General features: G+C 36.4%; 1 protein-coding gene and 1 pseudogene across 3 annotated transcripts in view; both read right to left on the bottom strand.

Moving 5' to 3' along the window:
• Nucleotides 1-15,337, bottom strand: part of ADAMTS3 (ADAM metallopeptidase with thrombospondin type 1 motif 3) — a 267,551-nt gene that overhangs the window by 80,896 nt on the left and 171,318 nt on the right. The gene's annotated exons all lie outside the window — the stretch shown is intronic.
• On the bottom strand, nt 1,375-1,481 carry LOC131508283 (U2 spliceosomal RNA; annotated as a pseudogene).

The raw sequence follows: 15,337 nt of genomic DNA, 5'->3' as shown, positions 1-15,337 counted from the left end.
TTTAGATAAAGGTGTTCAGAAAAAGATAGAAAATGGACAGAGATCTTGTAAAGTGATAGAATGAGCCACATGAATATCAATCTTATATTTATGTGATACATAGATAAGCTTTTTATACATAAATGTAAACTTTTAATCTATATTTATATTATAGATCTCTTAGTATGAAGCTGCATGGTATAATACAGAGAAAATCACAATAAATTCAGGAATATACCAGGCAGAGTTTCCCACAAAGATCCATGGAACCTGTGAATATGAGGAAATATCACTCCTCTGATTATGTTATATGCACAGCTGAATGTAAAATAAAGGCATAGGGGCACCTGGGTGGCTCAGTAGGTTGTCTGGCTTTGTCTCAGGTCATGATCTTGTGGTCTGTGGGTTTCAGCCCCATGTCAGGCCCTGTGCTGACAGCTTGGAGCCTGGAGCCTGCTTGGAATTCTGTGTCTCCCTCTCTCTCTGCCCCTCCCCTGCTCACTCTCTGACTCTCTCTTTCTCAAAAATAAACATCAAAAAAATAAAAATAAAACAAAATAAAATAAAATAAAAGGCATTATCCAGGTGGGCCTGATCTAATCTCATAAGTCATTAAAAGTAGAAACCTTTCCCTGACTGGTTGTAGAAGAGAAGGTAAAAAATGTGAACTGTGAAAAGGAAATGACATACCATTGTTGGCTTTGATGATGGAGCGAGACTGTGCAAGGAACAGAGACAGGTATCTAGCTGCTGACAGTGAACTCCAGCCATCAGCTAGCCAGGAAATGGGGACCTCAGTCCCACAACAACTGGAACCTGAATTCTGCCAACTTGGTGAATGGGTTTGGAAGTGGATTCTTTCCCATCACCTCCAGGCAGGAGTTCACCCTGGCTAGAACCTTGATTTTGGCCTTGTGAGAGCTAAGCACAGAAACCAGTCCAGTCACCTGGGATTCTGATTCACAGAGCTGTGAATTAATAAATGACTATTGTTTTAAATCACTAAGCTCTTGGTGATTTGTTATGCAACAACAGAAAAATAATACAGAGAACAGAGCTCTAGGCCCAGCTCTGCTATGCTTCATTTGTTTGATCTGGGAAAGATGCCAAATTTATCTGAGCCTCAGTTTCCTTATCTATAAAATAAATGAGCTGTGCTAGAGGATCACTAAAATCTTCTTCCTGGCTAAATTTCCATAATTAATCATTGGGCCATGACTTCCCTATTTTAGATTATTAAAGTTGCTTTCTTGACCATAAATGATTGATCATTCTTATAATTGTTGCTAAATCCTTGGTCAAGGATATGATTCACAATTAAAATATATTTTACATGGAAAAATGCATTACACCATAAGACAAACTGCATTATGATATAAATACTTCATGACAATGTAGAAGTCTAGTAATTTAATACAATAAGACATAGTCTTCTCATTTACACTGTAAGCTGATAAGAACAGATACTACACTTGATCTTAGCTAAATGGCTGAGAAGCAATTCGTTTGCCATTTAAAGATGAGCACAGGGTGTTCATAAAGTCTAGAGGCATAGTCAAATGTACATAACATCATCAAGGACATCTTTGGTTTCTTCTCTGAAAAATAAAATATTATCTATGTTTCCATATTTTATAAACAACCTATAAAAGATTGGGTAAACGACATATAGATTATTTAAGTATTTACGCATCCACAACACCAACTAGAATTTATCCTAAGTGTTTAAAAACTCACTTTATGCCTTTTTATTGTGTTACAACAGAATTATACTATGCTACCACCAATAAATTGTTGCCAAAGTAGAGTTATATAAACATGGAATTAAAAATGCACATTACCCATAAAATTAAAATATTGAAGTGATCACCTACATGTATTTAACCGGAAGTCCTATGCTCATTTGAATAATACTGACCAGTTTTAACTTATGTTCAGATGAAAGGTTATTTTTTTAAACAAACTGTGATTTATTTATACTCCACATCAATAAAAAGGAACAAACTATGGATACACAATTAATACACAGAAATCAGTAGCATTTCTTTACACTAACAATGAAGTCACAGAATGAGAAATTTACAAAAACAGCACCATTTACAACTGCACCAAAAAGACTAAAATACCCAGGAATAAACTTAACCAAAGGTTAAGGCATAGGTGAAAGACCTATACTCTGGAAATTATAAAACACCGATGAAAGCAGTTGAGGATAACGCAGATAAATGGAAAGATATTCCACACTCATGGATTGTAAGAATTAATATTGTTAAAATGTCTGTATTACCCAAAGCATTCTGCAGATTCAATGCAATCCCTATTAAAATACCAACAGCATTTTTCACAGAACTAGAGCAAATAATATTAAAATGTGTATGGAACCACAGAAGACACTGAGCAGCCAAAGCAATCCTGAGAAAGAACAAAGCTGGAGGTATCACAATTCCAGATTTCAAGATGTACTGCTAAGCTGAAGCAATGAAAACAATATGGTACTGACACAAAAATAGGCACATAGATCAAAGGAACAGAATAGAGACCCCAGAAACAAACCCACATTCTTATGGTTAATTTATGACAAAGGAGGCAAGAATATCCAGTGGGGAAGAGACAGTCTCTTCAATAAATGATGTTGGGACAACTGGACAGCTACATGTAAAAGAATGAAACTGGACCACTTTTTTACACCATATACAAAAATAAACTCAAAATGAATTCGAGACGTAAACGTGAGGCCTGAAACCATAGAAGTCCTATAAGAGAACACAGGCAGTCATTTCTCTGACATTGACCATAGCAATATTTTTCTAGATATGTCTAAGGAAAAGGAAACAAAAGCAAAACAAAACAAAACAAAACAAAACAAAACAAAAAAACAAACTATTGAGACTAACCAAAATAAAAAGTTTTTAAACAGTGAAGGAACCCATCAACAGAACAAAAAGACCACCTACTGAATGGCAGAAGATACTTGCAAATGGTATGTCCAATAATAGGTTAATGTCCAAAATATGGAAAGGTCAAGTTTATAATCCTATCATATAGAATCAATATTTTTAAGACATAGAAATTATTGCCAATTTAAGATAAATTATGACAGAACAGTATTTGCTATCCAATACTATGAATGGGACAGTGTAACTCCTAACACCAATATAACATTATCCAAGTTATATTTAATAACATGGCATATTTTGCATTCAGATAAAATTGTTGGGCCATTCATAATGTGAACTTCCACTAAATACACTAATTTGCTAAAATAAAACTATTCTTAGTCTAACAAATAAAATACACAGAGGAAAGAAATATTGTTATATTTACATTTTAGCCATATAAATACATGTCTATTATACATTCTCCCACATAGTACTGATCGTATGGAAGCAAAAAACTCGAGTGTATTTTTATATCTTCTGCTTTTGTAAACATATGAAATAGTTTTAAGAGCTGTTTTAATGCATTGTTTTCTAACATTTCTGACACCTATGGGTCAGTTTTGACTGATTGATTTTTCTCATCATTATGGGTTGTATTTTCCTATTCCTTTGCATACTTGCTAATTTTGATCAGATGCCTGACACAGTGAATTTCACCTTGTTGGTTGCTGGATGTATTTGTGTTCCTATAAGTATTCTTGAGCTTTATTCTTGGATGCAGTCAAATTACCTCAAAACAGTTTGGTCCTTTCTCAGGTCTTGCTTTTAAGATCAATCAGAAAGGACGAGAGCCATGTTCAGCTAGAGCTAATTATTCATCGCTACTGAGGGAAGCCCTCTCTGTGTGCACTAGCCAATGCTAGGTCAATTAGGAGATGTCCCAGTCTGTAGAGTTTGAACAAGTATTATTCCCAGCCCCACAGAAGCACGGCCACAGTTACCACTAATCCCCTCAGGTGGTTCTTTTCCAACTTTGCATAATTTCCTCACATATATGTGCTGATTAGGACTTGAATGAATACTAGAGGGGAACCCCTTCAGATATCTTCAGGATTCTACCGCGTGTAGTTCTCTTCTTGTAGTTTGGTGAACTCTGGCCACCTTCATCTCCCAGACTCTCAGCTCTGGCATCTCCACTCCAAGTGCCTGTCAGGCTCAGCCTGGTTGTCCTTCAGTAAGATTCAGATTAAAACCCCTCTAGGAAGTAAACTGGGGTAACACTGAGGCTCATGCCATTTGTTTCTCACCTCTTAGGGATCCCTAGCCTTCACTGTCAGGTATCTGGTACCTTGCAAACCGGTGTTTCATATTTTGTTCATTTCTGTTTTTTTAAAGCAGGGGAGTATATCTAATCTTTGTTATTCCACCGTGGTCAAGAGCAGAAGTTCACTTAATTTGGTTTTGCTAAGAACATATGGTAGTTTAGAAACTTGGATTTATAGGCATGTTACTCTGTAATAGGACTTAGAATTCTCTCTAGCAATTCAGCTTTCCCCAAATAGCTTTCTACACACATTTACTTGGACTTGTGGAATTAGCAGTGAAATGCTCAGTGTAAAAACCCTGACAACACTCTTTTAATTAAAAAAGAAATCATACTCTTCTAAGACATTAAATCTCCTTGAATATGTCCTTGCAACATAGGATATCATATGTAAGCAACAGACATTTAAGGTTGAGCAGCATTCAGTAGATCTCAAAAAAATATGTATATTCTGTTCACCTTACTCCTAAAACAATGTGAACTCCTCTGCCCATTAAAAGCTGGCTGATGAAACAAATACATGAACTATATATTCTTCAGGGAGTGTCGTTCACCTATGTGAGAGAATGTTAAAAATTACCCAAGGAAAATTCATGGATATTCTTTGCCAAGGACTTGGGAGTCTTAATTACAACCCTATTTTCACTTTTATTTTCAAGATGAATAATACATGATGAACTGATGATTTCTTTTAAGCTAGTAAGAAAAATCTCATATGGTAATAATACCTGTGATTTTCCTAGCCAAGATGAAACTTTCATAGTTACACTTTCATATAAAAACTCTTGTTATGATCAAATGAAATGTATCCTAAGCTGACTGAGGGATTTCCCTCAGGATAGGGTAACTAGGAAGAATGTGTGTGTGATCTTTAGAATTTTCCCTTTTCCCCTCACTGTGGGCATTCTTCGTCTATAACCATAATAGATGTGATCAGAAATAATATATGGCCATAGGCATGACTGCATCATACAATATGAAGTAAATTCTGCATTTTCCTCAAAAAAAAAAAAAAGCTGGCTGAGCCAAGAGGTACTGTAAATGTGTTTATAGAAGGAAACTGACGTCCAAGAGTAGATCCCCTACCCCCCAGAATGCTGCTTGTTACTTAACACAAACATGGAGAGAAATAAAAAACAAAAAACAAAACTAAAACCTTAGCAAACATAGGCATCACCTTATAGTCCAAAGAACGCAATGTTTGAAATATTCACTGAAAATGTTTTGCACTGAGTTTTATAAAGAATTATAAACTAGGTTTTTAAAAACATCATATTTAGATGAGAGAAAATTGGGGGTGAACTGCAGGAAGTCATGTTACAGTGGTGAAGGCAAGAAGTAAATCCTTTAAATCAGGCCTCACTGTGGGACATTTCCTAAAATCAACAACAAGGGCCTCAAGAAGCGGATAAAACTGCTCACTCAAAAAAGAAATCACCTTATGAACAGGAAAGTGAGGCCTTTTTGCATTTTTAATTCAAAAAATCTAAACACTTGTGTGTTAAGCTCAAATCAAGGAATGGCATAGTTGATGGGTTAACATAGATGTAGTGAAAACATTTAACCACTGACTGTGATCCAAGCCAATAAATACCGATATTTTCTTCAACTATTAGATGGGAAATCCAGACAAGTCTGTTTCTAAGTGAGTGTGAGTTGATTCCATCTCAACTCATTCAGTAATTTTGAAGATCTAATAGATTGGTAATACAAAAAGAAGCCTCACAAAATGGAAACACTAGGATTATTATCAAAGTCTCATTACCTCTTTCCCTCCTGCCCTCTTTTCCTTCCTTTCCTCCCCTTTTCCTTTCTCTGCTCACTCTCTCTTTATTTCCTTGCTCTCCTCCTTACTTCCTTGCACCCATCTGTTTCCAAACATTTCTTGAGCACTTTTTAAGTATAGAATCTGACCTAGCCTCTGGGAATAAAAGGTGAATAATCTCAGTTCTTGTCGTTGAGGAAGCCAAAGTGTAATAGCAGTGGAGAAATATAAACAGATACTTTAATACAAGGTTAGTAGGTAACTGGAGAACCAACTTACTCTACTGGAAGACATCTGAGAGTATTTCAACAGAGGAGGTGATATCTGAGCTGGATTTTAAAAGACACACAGATGTTAGATATATGGAGAAATAGAGAGCACCATTCCAGGCAATGACACACGTGCACCAGACCAGAAAAGAAATTGGGGGAAGAGAACTTCAAAGGAGATGGAACAAAAAGTAAGTGAAGATTTGTGTTGAGAGATGTGGTCACTAAGGGAAGCTGAAGCGAGATCATGAAGAACCTTAAATATTTTATACACAGGCTTAGAGCTGAGTTTGCTGGGGTGGTTCAGTATCATGCCTGTTATCCTGACATAAATAGGAGCAGTGTTTTCTTTTACTCTCAGATGTGGCCTAGTTTGAACAACAAATCAGGTGGGCCGCTTACTTATAGGCCTCTTGATATCAGAATGGGATTTTTTAGAAGGAGGGCTAAAGCTATAGAATTCTCCTTTGTGCACTTCAATTCAATGGCAACAGAGAGACTGTAATAATAGGCTTTCCACGCTGTGCTGCAGTGATCTTTCCTAGGTGTGCAAACAGGGATGGTGAATAGGATCATTTGGCAGTCAACATCCATTCCAACCTCCTTGGGTTGTCGACATCTGCAGAAGTGGGGAACTATGTGTCCCAACGTGCTTGCAGCCAGGATTCCAGGTGAGAATTCGGTTATGTCAGCTAGAGTGAGTTTTGGATTCAGGAGTGGCAGGTGTGGTTGGGGAGATACTGTGGGACCACAGTCTAGGCATCCTAGGTCTAGTTGTTGGCTGTGTGGAGGCTGTGAGGAGAGTGCATAGTGAGCAGTAGCGGCAGTTTGCTGTCCTGGGAGAAGTCTTGGTCCTTGGAGTCCAAAGGTCCAGTGGCAGCTCCCTCATTCTCCCCCTCCCTGGCCTGGGCCGCAGCAGCGGCTGCCCGGGTGGACCAATCTGCTGTATCATTCTGAGAACTAGTCCAGGAGCTTAAGCCTGGAGGCCACTCCTCCAAACCTTCCAACAATTTAATGCACACCTAATTCTTTATATTAAATCGTTTCATGCTTAAAATAGCTAGTGTGGTTTCAATTTCCTGGAACTGAACCTTGACATATATATGGTAAGTTATTTAACAAAACCGGGCCTCAAATCCACAGCCGTGTAGTAAGAGGGCTGGGCTATTCAATGATTTGCAAGACCTCTCCTACCTCGAAAATTTGCTTTTGTGATTCTGTAATTTTGTGAAGTTTGCCTAATCCTCCATTTTTCCTCTCTTGCAGCCCTCAGGAACTGCTTCCAACCTGGCTTCTAGCTTACATTTCCATATAACTATTTTACTAAGATCGCTATGAGTATACTTTCAGTAGTCAGAAAATGCACCAAAAGTCATAGGATGCATATCAGACACTCATTCATTTAACACACATTTATTGATTACCTATTAACACCAGGTGCTCTTAAACAATATTTTACAAACTCCTTGACCTAGTCCAAGCATTTGTTTAGACAAAACATCCCTGGAAGTATATTTTGTCTCTGTCTTGTTTGCAATTTGATAATAACTTTCCTCCCCAAACTCTCTCCCTTCTCTACCCCTCTCCATTCAGGGCTTCAGTCAGTGTGCTATTGCTTCTTTGTAGAAACTGACCTGAGTCAAATCAGGATTTCTTTTCCCTTGTCTCTAGACCACTATCTCGATTTCCAGCCCATTTTGTTGTCCTTAATAGGGTGAATCATCACACATTCTCTTCACTGATGTAGTCTTTCAAATCCACATTTTATTCCTCTCCACTCTTTTTTAAAAAAAATTTTAATGTTTAATTATTTTTGAGAGAGACAGAGAGAGAGAGAGAGAGAGAGAGAGAGAGAGAGAGAGAGAGAAAGCGTGAGTGGGAGAGGAACAGAGAGAGAGGGAGACTCAGAATCCAAAGCAGGCTCCAGGCTCTCAGCTGTGGGCACAGAGCCTGACACGGGACTCGAACTCACAGACTGTGAGATAATGACCTGAATTGAAGCCAGGTGTTTAACCGACTGAGCCACCCAGGCACCCCTTCCTCTCTACTCTTAGTGTTCTATATGTCTCTTCAGGTGGTCCTTTGCTGGATCCTGTGCTCCTCACCAATTGGCTGAGAATTACCCAAAGCCCTTTGTTTACATATTCCCTTGGATAAATCATTCAGTCATCCAGTTTTATTTATTTTGAGAGAGAGAGAGAAAGAACAAGAGCAGGGGATGGCAGAAAGAGAAGGAGAGAATCTCCAGCAGACCTCGTGCTGCCAGGGCAGAGCCCGATACAGGGCTCGATATCACAAACTATGAGATCGTGATCTAAGCTGAGTCAAGAGTCAGACACTTAACCGACTGAGCCACTCAGGCACCCAGTCATCATGTTTTAAAAGCTTTTTAATCCTTAAGTCACATATCCTCAGTCATAGAACATTTCTACATTGCTGTTCCAGTGCTTTCTAACTATTATTATTCTTAAAGTATTAATTTATCTCAACATGGTCATCCTTCAACATTCTTCTCGTACTCCTCTCCAGGCAATCAAAACTCTGAAGTCATTTTTACTTTCTTGCTTAACAGGTCATTCCCAAATTCTGGTAATTCTTTCTACACAATATTAGACTTGCCATTCTATCTACAATTCCGCATTCAATATCATGCCCCAGGTTCTGTATTGGTCTCTTCTCTTTCCCTATTTTCTGTCTACACCTATCCTATGTTTGGCCACTTGAATTATCTCTTTTAAATGTTATCACAAGAGCTTTTGGTAGTCAAATTTCCTTTCCTCATGAAATCTAAACCTTTTGTCAGTGGCCAAACTTTTCACTACCTAAACTATGTATCTCCTATTGTAGTCTGGTTTCATTTTTTTCTCAAGAAGAGTTAACCTAATTGTCATTACACAGTCTACCCATCTCTGCTATATTACTTGTTTCATCAACCTGGAATGTTGTCCACCTGAACTAAAAAGTATCTCCAAAAATCCTTAAAGGCACTGATCAAAATGTTTCCTGTTCAAGGATCATTTCATCTGACTCTAATTAATAGCAGTCCCAGAGGACTTTCTACTAATGTTTGTAAAGCCAAAGCTTAAAAAAAAAAAAAAAAAGTCTTGAAGGATAAATTTATGTGCTGTTTTTTCTCTTATTCAATGAATGTCGGAGTAAGTCCTTGGTAAAGCAAAGAATAGTCATAGATAATACAACTCACCACAGCACGTAAGTGCACATAACAACAAGCCTGAAAGCTAGGTATGCATTGCACAGTATCGGTTATAGTTCTGTTGTTCTCATACAAGAAGCATATGCTATATGAGAATTATTTTGCCTTATCCTATTTACTTTGGAATTCTTTTTTTATATTGACTCCATGGTATTGCAGACAGAAGGACATAAAGGCTCTTGAATGTAGAAAAGTTTTGTGATTAAAGAACCTAATAATTAGTGATTGCATCCATTTTTTGTAAAGTGGGGAAATGTGCTTCTTAAAAAAAGTAGTCCAATGAGCTTGAATACATTAAGAGATCAATACACGTTTGTTAAGTAAATGAGTGGGCGAGACAACAGGTAAATTTTTTGAGTTTAAAGAAAATGGGGATAGAAACAGATCATAACCTATCAGTGTGTGTACAAAGTAGAAGAATGGAGAAAAAAAACATAATAATTGTTACTGAAGTTTCTGATAGTTCTAGAAATGATAACACCAAAGAATAACTGGAGACAAGTTATACATCCAGGAATAGGCATGCAATTAAATAAATTGTATCTTATAATACACACAGAGGTATACACTATAATATTACATGATGTTATAGTTCATGTACATATATATGTCTAACATAGTTAGTCCTCATTATTTGTAGACCTTTATATTTGTGAATTTGCTTACTCAACAAAATTTATTTGTAACCCTGAGGTTAATATTAGCAGTGCTTCCTCAGTCACGAACCGTGAGATCAGGACCTGAGCAGAAGTCAGATGCTCAACTGACTGAACCACTCAGGCGCTCCTAGAAATAATATTAAGTTAAAGAAACCAGACAAAAAATAATAAATACTATATGATTCAATTTATACTATATATACTAATTTCATGAAAGGCCAAAATACACTGTATCAATAGAATTCAGAATGGTGGTTACCTTTGATGGGGTACCTTTGATTACCTTTGATCTCCTAGGAGATCATACAAGGGAAGGTTTCAGATGGTGGCCATATTCTACTACTCAATATGTATAGTGGTTACTTTTGTAAAAATTGAGCTGAAAACTTAAGACTGAATGTTACTGTATGTGTATTATAGAACAAGACAAAACTACAATAAATAAAACAAGCTTTCAACATAAACCTATTCTATCACATGTCAATGCCTTGTTTGACACAGTATAGAAATATGAAACTTGGGAGAACATAAAAAATCTCTGAAGGATGTAATATAGCAATCTAAATTGATGCAAAATAATTTATGCAAGAGTGCCAAAAGACCTCCCACAAAGACTGCCTTCTTTCCTCCCCAAAAAGTGACTTGATAACAAAATACTTTAAATCAAGCCACACAATGTAGTTCCTAGGGGGTGGAATGTCTGGTTAACGTAAGCCTAGTAGAGTACACAGGACATTTGCCAGATTTTTGTCAAAGAATATCTATGAGATCATTCTTCACAAGGGCTCCCCTCCATATTCCTGACATGATATAAACTGCTCTGGTATTTATGTATGCTGGACACTCCTTTAGTATACTTTATAGGTTTTTAAATAAAACCAGCTGGCACTTGAGCTAACCTTGAGGGGAAAAAAAAGATTTCTCTGCAGCACACTTGTGTGCATCAGAATCACCTAAGTCTTAGGGTCTCCATCCAGACATTTTACAGCACTTGGTTTGCAAAGGGCCCTGGAATCTGCATTTCAAGAAGCACTCCAAGAGACCCTGGGTCAAGTGGTTTGGCTCATACATTTATGGTATCCTGGTCTATACTATCATATCAACTATTCAATTTCAGTGAATTTGCTTATTTCAAAAATATAATGTCTTCTCTCTATGTGAATTTCTTTCTTCTTTCTATGTGAAATTAGTATGGATGATAGAACTTAATGCAATAAGCTATATATGTCCTTTTTATATATGACCTATTATAAATCCTTTATCTGCTAGTTAGATTTCATCTTTCTCAGTCACATCAGTATAACAACATTAACCTATTAAATAATCAAAGAAGGAAAGTAACTGAAATAATGCCTTTCCATATTAATTAATAATTATTATATGCATAGAATGACTTGTTGCTATGTAAACTATTATTTTTTCTTAATGAGAGGCAACTCAGACTTGGACCAGAGTTATCTGAATCTGCTAACACATAAATTCAGGATTAATGGAATTCAACCATTTAAAAGGCCAATGTGCACTATTAAAATATAGAAGAGAAATTATAAAGTGAATTTACCTAGGCAAATGAAAGACAGAGGTGAGAAGCTTTCCAAAAGAAACAAAAAGAAAAGAGAAAGAGAAAACAGTAAAAAAAAAAAAAAAAAAATAGAGAGAAAAATCTGACAAAGACTAAAGAGACTAGAGAGAAATAAATAACCTGCAATTTAAATTGGGTAGTGACTCGGGGCGCCTGGGTGGCGCAGTCGGTTAAGCGTCCGACTTCAGCCAGGTCACGATCTCGTGGTCCGTGAGTTCGAGCCCCGCGTCAGGCTCTGGGCTGATGGCTCGGAGCCTGGAGCCTGTTTCCGACTCTGTGTCTCCCTCTCTCTCTGCCCCTCCCCTGTTCATGCTCTGTCTCTCTCTGTCCCAGAAATAAATAAAAAACGTTGAAAAAAAAAAAAAAAAAATTTAAATTGGGTAGTGACTAGATGAAAATCAGAACATTGTGGTTGTTTTACGTGAGAGAGCAAAACCTTACTAGGAACCCATGCAGAGAACATGGTAGAAAATAGAAAGTATAAAATTCAACAAAATTAATTTTTACTGCTGGAAAAATAATGTCTTAAATAAGGAACTAAGAAAAAACAAAACAAAGTCAAACAGTAAACCGGGTTAGTATTATTCATATTATGAGCCTTGAGAAATGCCCCTGACTTTTTGCTTCTGCACCAATATGAAAAGGAGATACCATGCCTGAGACCCACGCTGGACCTCCAGGTACCATCACGCAAATAATGAATGAAGGTTAGTGAATTGTTTTGAGTTTCTCAAGATACAATGTATAGTTATTCAGACTATTGTGCTTTTGATTTATACCAATTAAGTGAGTTAACATTTTAATAACATTTAGTATCAGCAGCATGAAAAATTAAGCAAAAAATATAGTGAAATATACTATGGGGAAAAGGCCAAATGAAAAAAATACATACATAGTTGCTAAATCTTTCAGTGAAAGAACACAATTACTTCTCCCGTGACCCACCCCCCCCCATATTGCTACTGGATACCATTTAAATCTGAAGGTGCTAGAAACACAAATAATTTATTTGGTTTAATAATAACATTATTGAGGATATCACAGCAATGTTGATAAAATACATACTACCTACCAAGCACTTAAAATGTTAATTAAATGAATATACACTCTAACTATTAGCAATTATATCAATCTTCATCCATGTTACCACTCTAATACAACAAACACATTATCAATCAATTATCATCATGGGTAAAAACAAAATAGTCTTTTATCTTTGAGAAGCTTAGAAAATTAGTAAGCCACAGTGAAAGACTGAGTATTATCATCATTAGGATTAATTTATATATATATTAATAATTAATATATAATTATATATAATTATAAATTATATGCCTACTTTTTATTACAGAATTATAAAGACAATTATTCTAAGGGGAGGAGGACAGAAAAATGGGGCAAATCATTATCCCGACTTCCAATGTGGAAATGGCAATTGCAGCTTGCTGATCTCACCAAGTTATTTACATGGGATGATTATTTTTATTTATTAATTTACATTGGAGGATGATTGGATGTCCAATCCTTTTTTTCACTAGGGTAAGACTATAGATAGAATCACTCAGACTGCCTTGATGGCCTTTGCTTTTATTTATCCCTGAAGAGTCCATGTATGTGCTACAATTGTATGACAATGCCTTATGCTATCAATGGATTTTTTTTTCCCCTGAATTTCCTACTCTCTGACAGTGACCAATAGGGCAGTCACAATGAAGCTTAAATCAAGCAGTGTTGTAGAGTGCTGAAAAGGATATACATGCTCAACCTGAAAGGCCATGGTCTCATAATCCTACAGGACTTAACAAATGTCAAAAAGAAACTTCTTTTTTTTTTTTTCAACGTTTTTTATTTATTTTTGGGACAGAGAGAGACAGAGCATGAACGGGGGAGGGGCAGAGAGAGAGGGAGACACAGAATCGGAAACAGGCTCCAGGCTCTGAGCCATCAGCCCAGAGCCTGACGCGGGGCTCGAACTCACGGACCGGGAGATCGTGACCTGGCTGAAGTCGGACGCTTAACCGACTGCGCCACCCAGGCGCCCCAAGAAACTTCTTTTTAAAGACTTCCGTCTTCCTAATTTTTGACTGCTTAATATAGCAAAACACTTCGTACAAATACAATTATCTGCTTGAATGTCTTCATGTAAGTGAAGATATCTTTCATGAGAGACTGAAGAATGTATGTTTTTTTGTTGAAATTTAGTTTTACGCAAATGAACAAGCATTACCAAAGAGAAGAATGTCAGTGTTTTTCTGTATTATGAAATGCATAGACACACACACACACATACACACATACACAACACTCACACCAGATTAAAAGATTGCAAAATATTTATATTTTCCTTATTGGCACCTCCTCGACTTTCATGCCTAAGATATTTTCTTCTGTTGTTTTTAATACTAATATTTAGACTGATAATAAAAGATTGCTAATGGAACTTTTCTTTCAAAATGTATTTTAAACATAAATACTATCAAGTACCTCTATGTTCCCTCTTTGGTATAAAACAAGCATATTCTATATTTACTGCAATGAAAGATTTGTCTTCAAAATTCTAATTTTATTTTTCTTTATTTAATATACATCTCATCAACAACAAAATTAAAACTTTATTGTCTAACTCCACTGTAACAGTTTTCATATATTAACTTAATTAATCTTCAGAGCAACCATATGAAAGACTATTGTCTCCATTTTAGAGATGAGTGAAATGAGCCACAGATACAGCAAGTTGCCTAGAATAACACAATTAAGCAGAAATGCACTGTGGGCAAGTCCACAGTGATGTATGAATGACTACAAGAGATTAATAAACATGAAAAAGTTCATAATACAGACTCGTACATGCATGTACTCACAGGAAAAAGAGAGTAAAAGGATATATAGTAAAAAAGGAATTTATTTTTTAAAATTGTTTATTTTCCCCCAGTTTTGAGTGCTATTATAACCAGAAAAAAATCAGTAAATGCTACACAAAAGAAAACAAATGGACAAAAAGATTTATGTGCAAATTCTCAAGAATCTTATGTAATATACACAAGAACATATGCTACCTCAAAGAAGTTGTTTTTTTTTTTAACTCAATAGCACTTTAAAAGTACATCTGCCTTGCACTTTCTATAGATACTTAAATTTCTGTTTGTTTTGCGCCCCCCCCCCCACAGTTCTGCAAACTTGTTGAGGAAATGACCATGATTCATTCCCATTTGCATCCACTGTGCCTACACAATACAAGGCCTGCCCCGTGTAGGGAGGCATTCAGTAAATGGTGGTTGAGGAATTTCATACTTGTGGGAGCAAAAACACTAAGAACAATACTATCTTCTACCACATAAGAACAAAATTGTCTCAGAGGCTAATAACTACCAGATATGACCTCATAATTGCATAAAGATACACCTAGCTGGGCGGTCATGAGGAAAGCAGGTTATCAGGTTCAGAAACGAGAGACATTTCTAGCACAGCCGGAAAATCACTCAAATTCCAACCTCTTTGTATTTCTGCTGAATATTTTACTCATATTTGACGACCCCTTTTTAGAAAACTTTCCCACACCACAATGTCACTCATGTTTCCCATAAGTTTTTATGCATGCCTTTATAATATGTATAATAGAGCTACCTTATAGTATTATTTGTGACTATTTTATTTGAGTGCACTTGA

This window comes from Neofelis nebulosa, chromosome 3 (genome assembly GCF_028018385.1).
Source record: "Neofelis nebulosa isolate mNeoNeb1 chromosome 3, mNeoNeb1.pri, whole genome shotgun sequence".
NCBI lineage: Eukaryota > Metazoa > Chordata > Mammalia > Carnivora > Felidae > Neofelis > Neofelis nebulosa.
Note: the sequence above shows the minus strand (reverse complement) of the source record. Positions and strands in the feature narration are given on the sequence as shown.